Here is a 17,674-nt window from a genome sequence, read left to right on the forward strand (position 1 = left end):
CCCGTCCTGTTTTTGTAGAGAAATAGTTTGACCTCAGGTCACCTGTAAATCTTTGTACCAGTGGTCTCTGCGTTATACACAGACATCTGCACACCGCTTTATAAGCGGGTCGCTTCATCAATAAAGTGGCAGTACTTGTCTTCCTGCTCATTATTTCGCACCTCTCTCACAAGAGTCGAAGCGAGTCAAGGTTGGGTAAAGGCGATATTTACTTTTTTTTGGTTTGTTCTGCGGGAGCAAAGGCTTCCAGTGTAATTGTACTAATATTTTTTGTAGATTTTTCTACGAAAAAGATGTCAGAGGAGGTTTTGGCAGTTGTCAACTGTGCCCAGGGGTACTTGAATCTTTATTTTTACTTGTCATAAAGATTAAAGTATATATATATATATATATATATATATATTATATATATATATATATATATATATATTATATATATATATATATAAATATAATTTGAAAATCTTAAAAAGATATCATTGGCCTTTCATGGAGTTTATTCTTCCACCAATGGCACAAGTGAGAACCGACTCCCAAATGTCCGCCCCCTACCCTCCCACAGGGGATGGCACAGCACGATTAGAGTGGCTTAAGTGTAAGCCAAACCTGCTTGCTAGGATCGAGAGTATTACAAGAATACAATCATCCCCACCCTAATCATATTATGGGCAAACCGGATAGAATGCCGAGAGTCCTATCCCCAGAACCAGACAACCCCGGGAACCTGTGGTCCAACCCTAAAGAATAGTTCCGCCTTTGAGCTATCAATGTGATATCTGTTACGTCCAAACATTATTGGGCAGTTGATGGTCCTACCACAGTTCCCACTATTTAGCTTCGGATGTAAACCCAACCTCAGCTATGCTATCTTTTCCTATTTATCAGGTACAATAAATTTTAGCAAAAGTGGAAAAATTCCACAAAAATTAATCCAAAGAAATATATGATGATCTATATGACTCTTGGCCTCAAAACCCAGGAACAAATTCCTGGGGTTCCAGGGCCCCCCTTCACCATGCCAAGGTGGTCCCAAGTCGAGGAAGTTATGTGTATGTAACATTCACATAGTATCGTATTATAAAATAAAAACAAATATGATCTTTTCCATGGATCTTTTCAAATTATACTTTACTGTATCCAATAATAGAGTATGTATTCTCATATTACTATTGCATTATAAAATACAAACAGTGACCATGTGCCATTTGCATTGTTTAGGTTTCCATGAATGTGGACAACGATGCATCAATTCAATTTCCATTTAAAGATAACCAAGGGGGAAAGTTTTGTCCCATCTGCCATACACGTTAAAACAGTAAAATGTTCTTCATGGCCAGTACTTCTGATTAAAATACTTTTCTCTTCAAATTTATTTATGGTTTAGTTTGATGGCACATATAAGTTTTGAGGTGATTCATCCATGTTACCGATGCACGATAATTTAGTCATTAGCAGCTTGAACACTGCATGTTTTCTCAGCTGTAACTTGAAGCTTAAACTTACCAGTATATTTACTTGCTGATCTTTCCTCCCTAATGAACACGAGTACAGTCAACACCCCCTTTCTGTGATCTTGCAATCTGCAGATTTTTCTTTGGAACTTAGCACCAAATTATCTGTGAAAAATTCATCTAGAATATTCACTAATTAGTGTATTTTGATGCTATTTTCATGACTAATTACATTTTCTACAATAATTTTCAGATATGAATATTAAAGTAAACACAGCATATCATAAAATATATATATATTTTTTGTATTTAAGTACATACTATACTGAATTTGTAAATTCTAGTGTTTCCCCTGTTCTGTAAAAAGAAAATGGGACAGCCTCAATACTCAGAGAAAATGGCTCTGATTGAATGTGGTGTATTTTGATGTTATTTTCGTGACTAAATACATTTTTTTATGATAAAAAAACATGATTTACTAATTTTGGTATTATTTCACTTATGGACATTAATTGCTTTCAACATAAAATATAGGTTTTTCTGTTGTATTATGATGTGATTTGAATGATTTTGAGGTTTATTTCCATCGCAAATGAATACTTATCCTTCCCGGCAAATGATATACTGTATACAAAATTAATAAAATTACGACTTGTCAGAATACTGCACCCCTTCTCCATAGCTAATACGGCAAAACTGTGTTTACTGATTTACAGTTTTGCCGCATTAGCTATGGGAGAGGGGGTGCAGTATTCTGACAAGTCGTAATTTTATTAATTTTGTATACAGTATATCATTTGCCGGGAAGGATAAGTATTCATTTGCGATGGAAATAAACCTCAAAATCATTCAAATCACATCATAATACAACAGCTATATTTTATGTTGAAAGCAATTAATGTCCATAAGTGAAATAATACCCTAATTTTCTGATATAAATATTAAAGTGAACACAGCATATCAAAATGTATTTTTTTTAAATGTATTGCAGTACATACTAAACTTGGGAAGTCCTAGTGTTTTTCCAAGTATTTCCCCTGTTCTGTAAAAAGAAAATGGGACAGACTCAATACTCTACGAGAGAAAATGGCTCTGTTTAAATGTAGGGGGACTTGAGTTTAGCTTTCACAATTAGCTGTGAACCATAATATATTTTCAAGGGTAATGTTTTAATATGACCTTGAAATGATATTTAAGTGTTTTAGGATGATAGTTTAAGGTATAATTGGTGTCAGATGATGGTTTAAGGTATACATTTGGTGTTTGAACCATTAAATTGGCAGTTATAAACGTTTTTACAAGTAGTCTTTAGTGTCTGACCTGTTTAAATATGCAGTTAAATGTGTTTTTCAGGGGTGTTGAGTATTCGCGGATTTTAGCTTTTTGCAGGGGGCTATGGTACTTATCCCCCACGAATATTGGGGGTTTACGTTTTAATGGAAAAATATATCACTCACATTCTACTTAACGTTATTTGTAACATATTGATGGCAATTGTTTACTTTCATACGATGGTTGAGATGCAAGCAAAACAGCTGTTGCTATTCGATTAGGTCGTTCATAATGAAATGGCTGTTTCTCGTTCGGTTGTTTATGGCTGTACATGTTTTTGCAACCCATATAACATTAGTAACTATTCTTTTATCATTCTCTTTTACTTTAACTTATTTAATTAGAAGATAGGATAAAGCAATGGAGGAAGAGAGGTTAGTCTATAGTAATTTGGTCTCTCAAAACAGGAACTTGCATGATACACGCGATACATTTTTAAATTAATTTGTATTTTCCATAGCTAACAAACCTGCGGTCTTAACATTAGGATAAAATCTTCTAGCGCCTGCTGGAAACTGGTTAAAAACAATAGTTATTGTTTTTGCAAGGAATTGGTGGCATCTACCATCAATTTTTTATGGGTGAAAATGTGGTGGTCGCAGGTTGTGTGAGATCATGCGTTACACATGTATGTACAGTACACCGGAGAAACTTTCTTCTCTCCTCCTCTTCTTCCTAGCAAACTTCACTCACTGTTCAGAAGGCCAGACCCAACACTGAACAAAGGCTTGATTAGTTACAGCCATGCCTACAGCATAATACAAACAAGGTATGAGGATCTACCATAATAGAGAGGAACAGTTTACAGGGCCTGTCCTTCCTTGGGCAGTGCCAAAGGTCTTAGTGGTTTCCTCTCTAAAGGTGGCTTTTGTGATAGAAGGGTTTGCATAATTAATCATCTCACACACTATATCAAAAACAACACAATCAACAGGAAAAAGCATGAATGCAAATGGCAGTTGGGCAGAGTGAAGCACATCTTCACTTGAAGGCGGCCGAAAGCAAAGTGGAGTGCAGACCAAAAAGTGACCGAGGCTTCCCCTCTACCTCAGTATTTAATGACCCTGTCTGAAACTTAACCGGCCGTTCCCTATGTAAAAAAACAATGGTTTTCATTTGTGTAGGAACAAAATGTTTTCTTCAAATGTTTAATGCATGTTATCGAAAATTATTATCTTATTTCATAGAATAAAACTGAACCTTGTGATTTTTGCTTCTTTAGCAGTTTAAATTCAGGGAGTGCAAGTGCCAAGAAGGAACTAGTTCAGGCATTCAAGGAATGATTGCTTTATGAAATTTAGGCTGTCAAGCCAAGTACTGGGCACTGTCAGCCACTTAGGACACATAAAAAGGAGCTTAAGTGGTTGTATAGCAAGACAGAGATACCCAGGAAATAAAAGAAATGGAGTGCTGGGATCTTATGGGAACTGGGAGAAAATCCCACAGTTGCACTAAAAGAATTTGAGGGCTGCTATACATTGAAAGGATCAAGGATTTCCTTTGACTTGGCTTCAGAAAAGGAGAAGAATGGAGAAAAGTGATGGAGGGTGAGACTGGTGGCAAGGGAGGCCCAAAGTGATTGTGAAGAATTTGGAGTGAAGTCTCCCAGAAAGTGTATGAGGAATTTGCCTTGGGAATGAGCTCTCCCCAGAGTTTAAGGTTTATTGTTTTGCACTGCTATTCTTAGCAAAGATTGTTTTTCTCTTTCCAAAGTCCAGTGGGAAGGGTTAGGATCTTGTTGACACTTTCACACCATATCCTCAGCAATTAATTTGTGTGTGTGCATGTGCCTGAACTAACCACTGGGGTCGCATGTGCCTGAACTAACCACTGGGGTCACAGTCATGGCTAAATGTACTGATTAAAGTAAAAAAAAAAAAATAGGTTGGGAACCACAGAGGTATCAAAGTACAGTAATGGGTGTGAAAACCTTTAATATTTATATTACCTTTTTAATTAGCAAATAAAGGATTAAAAAGATTAAAATCACCCACCATGTCTACCTTTCTCCGTTTAATTTGAGATGGGCCAACAGTACTTATAGTAGTGGATGAATGCTGATGGTCTGGAGCCGAGACTCTCGATCTTGACTCACTACATGGAGATAGCACTGTACAACTGACCTGAAATGTAACAACAACTTTTAAAGATATCATTGTTCCTCCACTTTGTACTGGCCTCTGTTAAAAACAGTTGATGGTTTATTTTCAGCATCTCCATACTCTTGAAAGTTCTTTGCACGTTAACATTCTCTTTTTTTGGTTGCAAGCATTGTACAAGAACATCTTAAATACGTTATGACATTATTCACAGTCCACCATTTACAAAATGAATAATAACTAGTTTAAGAAACAAATTTACTGAAGCATGAAAAAGAACACAGCATAGGTGTGGTCAATTCTCTCACCTTCAACACTTTTTTATTTGAAAAACAACCTTTCAGGTTCAACAGATTCCCCAAGGTTCTTCAATTCTGGATCATATCAACCATGTCAAATCCACAATTGACAATCAATATTTTCAATCCAAACAAGTGATTTTCATCCACAGCACATCAAACACACACTTGCATTAATTTTTACACTGGAATTTACTGGTTCATTTATTTACATGTTACAGGGGAAGAATGAAAAGACAGATGCAGATTATTTTATTGACTTGGAATGGGCTGGTCCGAGTCTTGTAATTCCCATATCACTGCTGAATATAAAAAATAATCATAAAACGATGGAAATGTGTTATAAGCACTTGCAAAAAAAAAAAAAAAGTCATCAATGCTGATACTACTCCATAGGCTTGCACCAGGGCAGTCCAAATAATAAAACTAAAAATACCCCAGGGGCACCTGAAGCCTGGATAAACATATTTCAGAACTTTAGATTTCTTAGATGAACAAAGGTAATGAAGACTTGAAAATAAACAATATTAAATTATAAAAATTTGAATGACAGTATTAATTTCAAACTGTTTCTGCTATTTTCCAGGAAAGGGAGCATCAAAGACAATCAGCTCTACAAGAAAAAGTAGAAATGAGTATTTTCAGGCTGTTCTAGAAGCAAGGCCACCTTAAATCTAGAAGATGAGGCTTCTTTAATTTAAAAGTAGCCATCAAGATGGTGAGGAACCCTATGTACTAACCTTTCAAGAGACAAGAGTAACAGGGCAATTATGATAAATGACCCATGGGAAGATACAAGGGAATTACAGCATTGAAGGCCTTGCTTCTCTGTTTCTGGAAAACCTTGCTTCTCTGTTTCTGGAAAACCTGTTTCCCATGCGTTCTATTTAAATTTTAGACAGCAGACATACAGCGTGCATGCGCGTGGGGAATAATTATGATGGGGAATACAGGAATAGGGTAGACCTGGGGATGAATCAGAAATCAAAAGAAACTCAAATATACCCTACAATGTGGCTCATAAAAAAAGGACATTAAATAAATCATCCTAAACCTTACCATCCTGACATTTATAACACAAGCTACATTTAACCAATTCACTGTGCAACAAGATGAGCAGAATGCTTAACCAAGAAACTCATCACAACTGCTATTACTGTAGTACGATGTGGGGTTATTACTCAATATTTACTCATTCTCATTACTTAGGTCGAAAAGTTTAAAACTAAACTATTACATATCAGCTTTTGTAAGCTTCCCAGCTTGGCTGCTGAACCCAGGTTCAGCCACTAAGTTCAGCAGCCCCTCCCAGCCACATGCCTGTATGTCACTTGCATAACACTACAGTACAATCTTTTCAATCCACTTGGGTGACAGATCACCTTTAACTACTGTTTGGTCCCCAGGCTGTATAAAACGGATCAGAGTTTTTATCCACATCATGGATACGAGTTTCTTTATACTGATGACCTTGAAATAACCTGGTATTCCCTTGCCCTACCAACAAAGAAACCAATATCAGATTACTGTAACAAAAAGTCTCAGCTCTGGCTTTGCCCTAAAAAGTTGTCCTCCATCAAACTGGTAGACAGCAGGTTTTCACGTAAAAATTATATTTCCACAAAATTAATTTTCATTTATACTTACTAAGTAATTACATAGCTATACAATAGTTTCTAACTCGCACGGCAGCCTTTTTTTAAAAATCTTGGTAGCACTTCAATTGTTTCGGGTAGGTGACTCGCCCCGCCAACTACTGTATTGGGAGTACTGCGAACGACTTAGCAGATAACCTCATTGTGTTTGTGCTCTTATATCCATCAGAGGGGAGGAGGGAGGGCTCTAATTCTGTAATTACTTGGCAAGTATATATGAAACAATTTAATGAAAATATTTTCATATAAGTAACTTACAAAGTAACTACATAGCTGAATTCCCCATTGAAAGGGGGTGGGATACATGGATATATTCTACTCCAAAACTTTCAGGCATGGCAATGACTTTTTAAATAGAAAAAATTGCTAGCATTGAAACAATTCTTGTTGTTCCTTACCTGGTAAGAGAGCTACTTCAGGTGAATACTGTCTCTGGTTGGTGCTCATCTTAACCTGTAGTGGTACTGTGGTTGAGCCATGGGTCGCCTCTACTTTAGTGGGAGCCTTGCAGAGGAGGATAGGCCTGATTGCTGGCAAAGCATATACTGTACTACTTCTGTCTCGGTAGAGGGGTATTAACAGCTTGGTAGCTTGAGCCGAGCGAAGTGACGACGACTGTCTGGAGACTAAGTGGTTCACTTGGCTGAGAACGCTGTCCCCTAGAGGAGACCACAGGAGACCAAGAGAGGGTTTGGGCTCCCTCCTGGAGGCGTAGAACTCCTTTAGTCTGGACGACCATTCCTCCAATGGGGCTGGAAGCGGTTCCTCCTGGCCGTTCTGCTGACGGACCAGCGCAACGACTTCTACAAACGCCCTCTGCATTTCCGGAGTGTCCGGATCCCTCGGAAGAGGGCCCTCCGAGAGATGCTCATCTGGGAAAGCCCCAGCCGCAGGAGAGCCCGAGACAGACCCTGCCTCGCACGACAGCAGCATACGACCTCTCTCTGAGGGAGGGCCGGACGCTCCTGAAGTTGATTGCCAGAGAGCCTCAGCCCCAGCAACCCTACCGACCCCCTATTTCCTTCAGGAGAATCCCGAGGAAGTTGAGGGGGCAGGAGAGAGAGCGAACACTACCGTCGCGCCCGCTGGTATAGCCAGTGGAGGCGGCAGACCCCTCACGGTCCCCGACCCGCAATGGAGGATCATGAGAGGGCCTAGATGGACTGGCTTGTCTGGGCGAGCGACCATCACGACGATCAGGGGACAGTCTCCTCACAGCCGATCCACGCCCCGACATTGGACGAGCCTCGACACGGGGGGGTGCAGTGGAGACCAACGCAGGGGCGTGGACTGCCAATTGGAGGCCGCTGTTCCTATCATCCGGGCATGTTCCTGCCTTCTTCGGTGTCGAACCAGACAAAGAAGGCTGCGGGGATCCTTTCGTTGATATCCCGAACGCCTTCAGGGACGGGACGTCCTTGGGCACATTCCCCGCCCTACCCTTGTCTGATTTGGGCAAGGGTGACAGTTTGGGTGGAGGAGAAGCCTGCAGGCTCCTCCCCTTCTCCCGTTCTGTGCCCGAACTTGTGATAGAGGTCGAGCCTGTACAGTCTCCTGGAGGATATCGTACTTTTGGCGACAAGCACTTGGGAGGTGCCGAAACAGAGCCAGTCCGGGAGGATGGAGCTCCCGAACCGTCCGAGGAGGGTACTGAGGTGGCCTTCTCGTTGAGAGAACCAGCGGTTCGTCCAAGAGGGGGAGAGAGTGCTGCCTTAGCAGAGTGAGTCTTCTTGGAAGGAGGAGCCGCCGCCCTCCCCTTCCTAGCCCAATTGGACTTAGAAGAGGGAGGGGTAGAGGAGGATGAGGATGAAGACGAGGATGACAATGACGAGGAAGAGGAGGAGGAGGAAGAAGACGGGGATGGTTGACGAGCGCGCTTCTTCTTCTTATCAATCAGACCGCATCCCCCAGTTTGCCGAAGACAGACCATACGGGGTCGATGGAAACTGAGGTATGAACTGACTTAGGCATTCGAATAAACAGTAAGGGGAGTGAAGACTGCAAGTGGGGCTAGTATGGAGGCACATAGTGAGCAACTGCCTAAGTTTTAACTGGTAAAGTTTAAAGGGAAAAGACAGAATAAATGTCATTTTGGGACCAGTTCAAGGCCATAGTAGATGAGAGGCCTATACCTCTCCAAATTTAAGGTACTATACTGTATTGTACTGTACTAACTGCACTCAGTATTAGAGGGAGGAGCAAAATGTGTTGTGGAGGGTTTTACACAAACCGCCGCTAATTATCAGGCAGCATGTCAGCTGTTAGAGGAAAGGTATGGGAAACAGAGATAATTTCTGTCCACATTCAGGGCCTTATACAGCTTGCCTTGTCAAGGAAACTGTAGCATTGCAGAAATTACAAGACTATTTAGTAGCCCGCGTCTGCAGTTTAGAGTTTCTTTTAAGTAGGAGGGGACCAATATGGGCTAGTATTGGCGGCCAAGATCTTGTCCCTGCTACCCCACGAGGTTTGGTTGGACTGGTCTCACAGTGAATGAAATGAAGACCTCAAAGGGGTGTTGGCATTCCTGCAACAAGAACTAGATGGATGAGAAAGGGCTGAGGCCCTTAAGGGGCTGAACCACAGGAAGACTGAGGATCCCAGCATGAAAAAGGGGCAGAAAGAGTTCAGGTGGGGTTTGGCCTCTGCCCCTCAAACATTATCAGAAGTGCATCAAATATGCAGTTGTAAGTTAGATATGGACTCTTTTCTACAGGAACAATGTTATAATGTTTCAGTATTATTTAAGGAAGGAAGGATGGATGGATGGATGGATGGATGATATTTAGGGCAAAAGCCCAGGCACTAGGCCATTCAGCACCGTAATGGAAAGAAAATAAATTATGTTAAAGTTATGAATTCATGAAGAAAATGATTAAATAAAATGAAGTGATGTGACCAATAAATAAGGGTATGAAGTTTAATGAGTGATGTGCTATATACATAAAAAAATTAATGTCATTAAAATTCTATGTGATGTAATAAATTAAATAAAATTAAATATCGTTAAAAATTTTAATACACTTTAAAAAAGAGATGATAGCAGAAATATCTGCTTCATCTCCCAAAATATCAGACAGGGATTTACCCTGAAAATATCTCTCTCTTTGGTTAAAATATCTGGGGCAGACCACCAGAATGTGCTCCACTGTTAGTGTCTCGTCACAGTAAGCACACTCTGGAGGGCTGCTTCTTTCTAAAATAAACTGATGGGTCAGACGAGTGTGCCCAATCCTTAATCTGGTTAAAATAACCTCTGTTCGTCTGTCAAGCTGGAATGACGAAGACCATGGTAGTATATAATCCCTAATATTTTCTATATTTTTATTATTGGCAAGAAGGAGAAGTCCACCTTTCTTGCCATTCATTTAAAACATAAGATCTAATGGGACCTTTTAGATCTGTATGAGGCACTTTTCTGAAAGAGGTTTCTGATAAAATACTAGCAGCTTTCGCTTCCCTGTCTGCCATCTCGTTTCCGCGAATCCCCACGTGAGAAGGGACCCAACAGAAAAGAGACTGATTTACGTCGACAATATATACGAAAAAGCCACTCCTGAACTTTTGAATTAATGGATGAAAGCTATTAAATTTTTAATAGCTTCTAAGGTGCTTCTAGAGTCTGAGTATATGACAAAATTAGTGTCACTACTTTGAAAAACTAAATCTAGGGCAGACACTATGGCTGTTAATTCGGCAGTAAATATTGATGCACAGTCAGGTAATTTAGCTGTGTACGCTGTATCACCAAGGATAACAGAGCAACCAACACCACTATCTGACTTTGATCCATCTGTATAGATTTTTGTAAAATTAGTATGGGTAACATCGTGCTCTAAGAATTTTCCCTAATCTCTTCTACAGTGCAGTCCTTTTTGTTAAACAGTTTCTTACATATTGATGCTTCTGGGATAAGCCATGGAGGATTTACAGGATATTCTACTTCCAGGACTTTCTGGGATTTAAGGTGATTATTCCTAACATCCTCATTGTCGAATTTGGAATGGTTTAGAAGCTCTTGTACCAGAAAAACTTCGAGAGAGTGTTTCCTTTAGTGCTTGAAAGGAGGGATTTTTGGGAGCACTTTTCATTCTAGCCATGTGTCACAACCATAGCTCTTGCCTTCTTAGATCAAGGGGTAAATGATCTATGTCGACATAAATGCTTTCAACAGGCGAAGTTCTAAAAGCCCCTGAGCATATTCTCAACCCCATGTTGTATGGATGGATGGATGGATGTTTTGTACAACTGGGGCCAGTTCCATTCAGCTTGAAAACTAAATAAATTATATTATGAAAAATGAGTTAATGAGTTTGATGAAGACAGGCTGAGATAAATGAATGAAATAAATCTGACAGCCATAAATTTTATTAAAAATGTTTATAGACTTTAAAAGGGGATGAAGCAGAAATGCTTAGATCGATATCAGAGAGTCATATAGATTTTTCTATACTTTTATGTTTGTTTAAAATTGGCAAGAGAAGAAGTCCATCTTTCTATTGCCATTTGTTTAAAAATATAGATCTTAAAAGAAGACGATTTACTTCCATCTTTCTCCAGGCAGAGATGACTGCCTCAGCTTAAAAAGGGATACTATTTCTGATTTTTTTTTATCAGACCCCTTTACAACTAAATTTCCAGAGACAACCTTTAAAATATTCAGATAATACAATTGTTTAACATTAACTAATGGATGGAAGCTATTGCATTTATGTTATTGCTGGCCCATGCTTTTAAGTTATGGTCACGAAGTCATCCCCAGAGAAAGTTCTTTGAATATGGATGCAAAGTCAGGTAGTTTAGCTGTATATGCTGTATCACCAAGGATAACTGCACAGCCAACACCACTATCCGACTTTGATCCATCAGTATAGATTTTTGTCACAGGAAGGATCCAAGAACTTTCCCTAATTTAAACTTTTTGCACACGGATGCTGCTGGGATAAGCCATGGAACTTCCATGACCACATGGCTGGCACCTAACAAATCTTACTGCAACTGTTTTGGAAGGAGGAGGATTTTTGGGAGCACTTTTAAAACCATTCTCATCAGCCCACTTAGTAATAGCATTAGTTCTAAAGACCTTTGCAAATGTTTACTGAGGAATACGGACAAGGAATCATATCAGGGATTTTTGTGCAGTATATTGCAAGGTCAGAGATTGACAAAAAGTCGAGCATTTAACAGGTGATGATTTTTTCAATCACACTATTTATTGCCACTGAAAAAGTGTTTAAACACTCTTTAAAACCATTCTCTTCATACTGACGAGGGGAACTCCTTCCAAAAGCGAGCAGGTCCTGCACTGTTTATGGCTGTCAATTTGAAAAAGGTTGGGAACTAAAGAGTTTCAGCCCACTCATTAACAGACCAAATGTTTAAAAAGTCTGTCTGTTCAACAAAAAAGGAATATATAAACTGAAAAAAGTGTCACCATTCTTCCACATATGCCTTAAAAATCTCTGTTGCAATTGTTCCACATATGATGCCAATTCTCCAAGTAGTGTCATATGCTTTCTCTAGGTCAAAAAATACCCCGATAGTCTGACATCGTTTGGCAAATCCTTGCTGGATTTGATTGGTCAGCCTCAGCAAAGGATCAAGGGTGGAACGATTTTTCCTGAAACCAATTTGAAATGGAGTTATTAGTCCTTTAGTTTCCAGGTGCCAAACTAATCTGGTGTTTATCATTTTCTCCATCAGCTTACAAACACAGCTGGTAAGAGCTATTGGTCTATAGCTGGTGGCTTGGGAAGTGTCTTTATTAGGCTTTTTATGGGGACAATTATGGATATTTTCCAGTCCTTGGGTAAAATTCCAGTTTCCCATATTTTGTTTATAATCTTGAGTAGATACTTTTTGGCATCATCTGGGAGGTGTTTAAGCATTTCATATAAAATTGAATCACCCCTGGAGCTGTTGATTCAGTTGAAGAGAGTGCTTCCGAAATTCTCTTAAGGAAAATTTGTGGTTGTATGGTTCAGATTTTCCTGAATCAAATTTCAGAGTCATTTCAGCCTTCCGAATTCTCTGAAATTCTAGAGAATAATTATCAGGGCTGGAAACTTGAGAAAAGTGTTTTCCCAGCTCACTGGCAACTTCAGTGGGCTCTGTGATCAGAGTGTTATTGACTTTTAATGAGGGTAATGGTGACGCAACAAATTTTCCACTCAGTTTCCTAATTTTGCGCCACACCACTCTCAATGGAGTTTTGGAATTGATTCCATTGATATAATAAAGCCAACTCTCTTTTGGCTTTCTTATAAAAACGCCGCTGCTTGGCTAAAGCACGATTATAGATTAATTTAGACTGGGGAGCCACTAGTTTTGTATCGTCGGTAGCACTTCCTAGTGACTTTCCTCAGAGTACCACATGTCTTATTCCACCAGGGAACTGCAGGTCTGCGAGGTTTACCTTTTGTCTTAGAGATCGAGCCTCGGCACTCTTCAGAGTGGATTCAATGAAGTAGTCATAGGCATCCAGGTGAGAATGAAATGACTCAAATTCCTTATCTAGATTGACTCCTTGACTGAACTTGTCCCAGTCAGCATCCTCTACCTTCCACTTAGGTAATGTTTCAGATGGGGCATTTACAGCATATTTCAGATGGATCGGGTAATGATCACTGCCATTCAAATCTTCATTAACAGACCAGTTAAAGTCAAGGTGGATATTTGTTGAAGAAATACTAAGGTCCAGTGCAGAAAGATGATTATGATGAATATTGTGGAAGGTCATTGACCCATTATTATATAGTGCAACATCATTCGTATCAATAAGGTCCTCAATTATTTTCCCTTTGCCGTCTAAACACTGACTTCCCCAAAGGGGGTTGTGGGCATTAAAATCTCCTAATACGAGAAAAGGAGCGGGAAGTTGGTTAATCAAGGACTGAATATCTCCAATGTTAAAAGAAAGGTCTGGTGGGAGGTATAGTGAGCAGACCGTGATCCTCTTGTCTAAGATGGCAGACACTGCAACCGCTTGAGAGTTGTATTTAGTTGTATTGTGGAGTGCTGCAAAGACTTATTGATAATAATTGCAGCACCTCCATGAGCACGATCACCAACTGGGGGAGTAGAATTAAACATGGCATAATCAAGTCCAGGGTTGTAAGGAGAGTTTCCTATCATTGTTTCTTGCAGGCATACGATCCCTGGGCTGAATTCATTCATTAAAACTTTAAGATCTTCAGAACGGGCTCTGAGACCTTTGCAGTTCCACTGGAGGATGTCGTAAGTGAATGTAAAAAAAGTTAAAAGTACTACTTCCCACTCACTGGAGGGGAAGTGCCTGATCCTAGGTTGGAGAGGAAAGTTCTCCTTTATCAGAGGTGGTTTTTTTGATCCCTTTCGTCCTTGTTAAAGGTCGGGGTTTTGGTTTACCATCAGATTTTGTGTTATGCCTTTGATGGTCAGGGTGTTCACTGGTCTTCTGAATATTGTTGTTGCTGTTGCTTTGAGTCTTAGGACGGCATGACTGGTAAGCACTCACCTGGCTTTGGGCTTTATATACATTTGGACTCACCTTTCTGGGTGGGGAGATCTCTTCCAGCGCACTGAACCCATTTGATGTTTTTATTATAAAACCCATCACTGGGGATGTGTTCCTTGTGCGCTTTCTTGTGTTGCAAGCAGCTGCTTTATTATCCCTGTTGTTAGTGGTAGTAACGACCGAGGGTTAGAGTTTGCTCTCCTTATTTGGGGCTGTTCCTTTAGATTCTTTCTTGGTGGGAATGTTCTGCATATGTTTGCAAGCTTTGTTTGGGTGCTGAATCTCCTGCCTTTACTTTTGTTTCCACTTTGTGGTGTAGATTGTCCATGCTTTTTGAAGTGCAGTGTTTGGTACTAGGCTTCAAAGTACTTCGTGATTCAGGGTTCTGATTATTGTTTTCGGCCGATGTAGAAGCAGGTTTCCAGAGCCTACTAGTAGACGTTATTGGAGGCTTTGCTTTATTAGGATTCTTCATCAACCTTATGACAGAAGCATAAGTGAGTTGGCACTTCTATTCGCTGCCATTACCACCCGCTTTGCTGCACTAAGGCTGATGTGTTCGTTGTCTGCCACTGCCAGCACTTCTTCTTCGAACCTGTGCCTGGGGCAGGTCCTAGAATTTGGAGTGTGGTCGCCTTGCACTGAAAACAGTACCGGGCTGCTTCACACTCAGGGTTGTCGTGCTCTACAGAGCATACAGAACATCTTTTTTATTAATACATGAGATTTGAATATGGCCGTATTCGTAACATTTACGGCATTGTTTTGGCTTTCGTTTGTATTTTTTACCTGCATCCTTTCGTGGCCGACGATGAGGGTGTCAGGTAAATAACTAGAGGAGAAGGTTAGTAGGATGGCTGCATCGCCTCCCAGTTTTTAACTTGGTATATGCAAGGGGGCATCGTTTGAGAATTTCCTCCTCATTAAAGGCATGAAGATCTCTAGAGTATACCACCCCTCTTAAAGTGTTAAAGAATTTATGGGACGCAATATGTTCAATATTCCCATCTTCAGGTGGTTTGAATTTGGTTAACAATACTGCTTGCGTCTCGTTTCCTGCTTTTATTAATAAGTTCTTCCCATACCTTTTCAAATTTCCGATGGGGATAGTACCCACTTTGTTCTCAATGCATTCGGCACCTTTTATGAGATTATCCCTTCCCTCCTTAAAGCTAGCAACATGCCAAATTGGGGGGGTGTTCTGCTGCATGGAGACGATTCACGTTCTTCATCCTTTGGTACAAAATCAAATAGATCGTCATTCACATTTCTCACTGAAAACACCTTCGTGCTGAGTACTGCATCGTTGAGGACATGGCCATGTAATTTCTTCTGAGCCTCATATGCTTCCTGGGAAGAAGAGAATTTAATATAAGCAGAAAAAGTCCGCTTGTCTTTTTCTAGAGTCAATTTTATTCTTTCTACTTTTCCAAATTGCTTGGCTACACTGAACAAGCATTCATAGTCCAATGATAGGCTAATGTTAGTGCAATAGAGCACTCTATCTAAGTCAATTCCACCAGTTTTGATACCTCCCTGGTGTCTCGAGTCTGGGTTAGTCCAATGGTCGAGCTCGTGTCCATGTCACGCCAGAAGTCGTTTCCCAGTGCCAGTAAGTCGCCAGATCCAGGGGAGGGAATACATGAGGCCAAATCCATTTTGAGAGAGCGTTTTATATACTGCTTGGTTATATCAAGAAGGCACCGTGGATCAGTCAGGTATTGGGATTCTCCGCCAATGGCACAAGTGAGAGTTGACTCCCAATGGTCCACCCCATACCCTACCCTGACGGGATAGCACCAACACGCTTTCAGTGGCCCAGGTATAAGCCTATCCGCCTGCTGAGAGCTCTGCCCCCACCAATGGGGACCGACTCCCCACAGTCAAGCATGTTGGTGGGCTTCCGGACCAAAGCCAGGAGTCCCATCCCAAACACCAGCCCCCTGGATTCCGATGGGCTGATGCCTGGAGATGGTTCTGCCCTCAAGATAGCAATGGGAGGGTCCATCACTACCTCTTGGGTCCAAACCATGTCAGGTGGTGACTTAACCACCACAACTCCCACAATTAGCTTCAGATGCCAGACCCCTCCCAAAACACGGTCCCTTCTCAGACTCACCTAAGCAGCGAAATTTTTGCAAAAGTGGAAAATTCCACATAATTAATCCAAAATGTTAATAAAAATGTGACATGGAGGAGAAGGATGTAGTAAGAATGAAAATTTCTAGAAAGAAGAGATAGTTCTGACGAATTTAGTTGGATCGGCAGCAGAGTCTCAAGACTAGTGGAGAGGAATCCCAATCAGGTGTCAAGACCCTTCTGCTGGTCCCTAAGCCCCCTACCCACGACAAGGGGTCAGAATCTAGGGGGCAACCCCATGTTGTGTACAACATCCAGTTCCTTTAGCTTGGTTTTACAGGCTGAGGAATAAATCTGACAGCCACAGTCTAGCTTAGATCGACACAGAGAGTCATATAGCCTCAGAAGGGATTTCTTATCAGCCCCCCAACTAAACCCAGAATCCTTTAAAATATTCATAGATTGTTTAACATTAAACTTTAGGGCACTTATGTGGCTATCCCATGTTAATTTATGGTCAATAGTCATCCCCAGAAATTTAACTTCACTCTCGTAAGGAAGGATGGACCCTTTTAAACTAAGTGTGGGAACCTCTTCCACACGCCGGCACCTGGTGAATCTTACTGCAACTGTTTTGGAAGAGGAGAATTTGAAACCATTCTCATCAGCCCACTTAGTAATAGCATTAATAGACCTTTGCAAATGTTTACATACAGACAAGGAATCATATCCTGTGCAGTATATTGCAAGGTCATCGACAAAAAGGGAGCATTTAACAGGGGGCGAGATTTTTTCAATCACACTATTTATTGCCACTGAAAAGTGTGTTACACTTAAAACGCTTCCTTGGGGAACTCCTTCCTCCTGCATAAAAGGTTGGGAGAAGGAGCTTCCCACTCTTACCTTAAAAAGTCTGTCTGTTAAAAAGGAATATATAAACCTGACCATTCTTCCACATATGACCATCTTGTGCAATTGTTTCATGATGCCAATTCTCCAGGTAGGGTCATATGCTTTCTCCAAGTCAAAAAATATGCCAATGGTCTGACACTTTTTGGCAAATCCTTGCTGGATTTGGTTGGTCAGCCTCAGCAAGGGATCAAGGGTGGAGCGGTTTTTTCTGAAACCAAATTGAAATGGCGATAGTAATCCTTTGGTCTCAGGTGCCAAACCAGTCTAGTATTTATCATTTTCTCCATCAGCTTACATACACAGCTGGTAAGAGCTATTGGTCTATAGCTGGTGGCTTGGGAAGCATCTTTAT

The 17,674-nt window shown here is 40.5% G+C and overlaps 1 protein-coding gene across 1 annotated transcript in view; it reads right to left on the reverse strand.

Annotated features, from left to right (window-relative positions):
• The window catches only part of LOC136827986 (uncharacterized), a 168,548-nt gene that overhangs the window by 139,316 nt on the left and 11,558 nt on the right, over nucleotides 1–17,674 (reverse strand). Inside the window, exon 2 of the mRNA XM_067085606.1 lies at nucleotides 4,787–4,906. The gene's annotated coding sequence lies outside the window, so the exon portion shown is untranslated. The remainder of the gene's footprint in view (nucleotides 1–4,786; nucleotides 4,907–17,674) is intronic.

This window comes from Macrobrachium rosenbergii, chromosome 42 (genome assembly GCF_040412425.1).
Source record: "Macrobrachium rosenbergii isolate ZJJX-2024 chromosome 42, ASM4041242v1, whole genome shotgun sequence".
Taxonomy (NCBI): Eukaryota; Metazoa; Arthropoda; class Malacostraca; order Decapoda; family Palaemonidae; genus Macrobrachium; species Macrobrachium rosenbergii.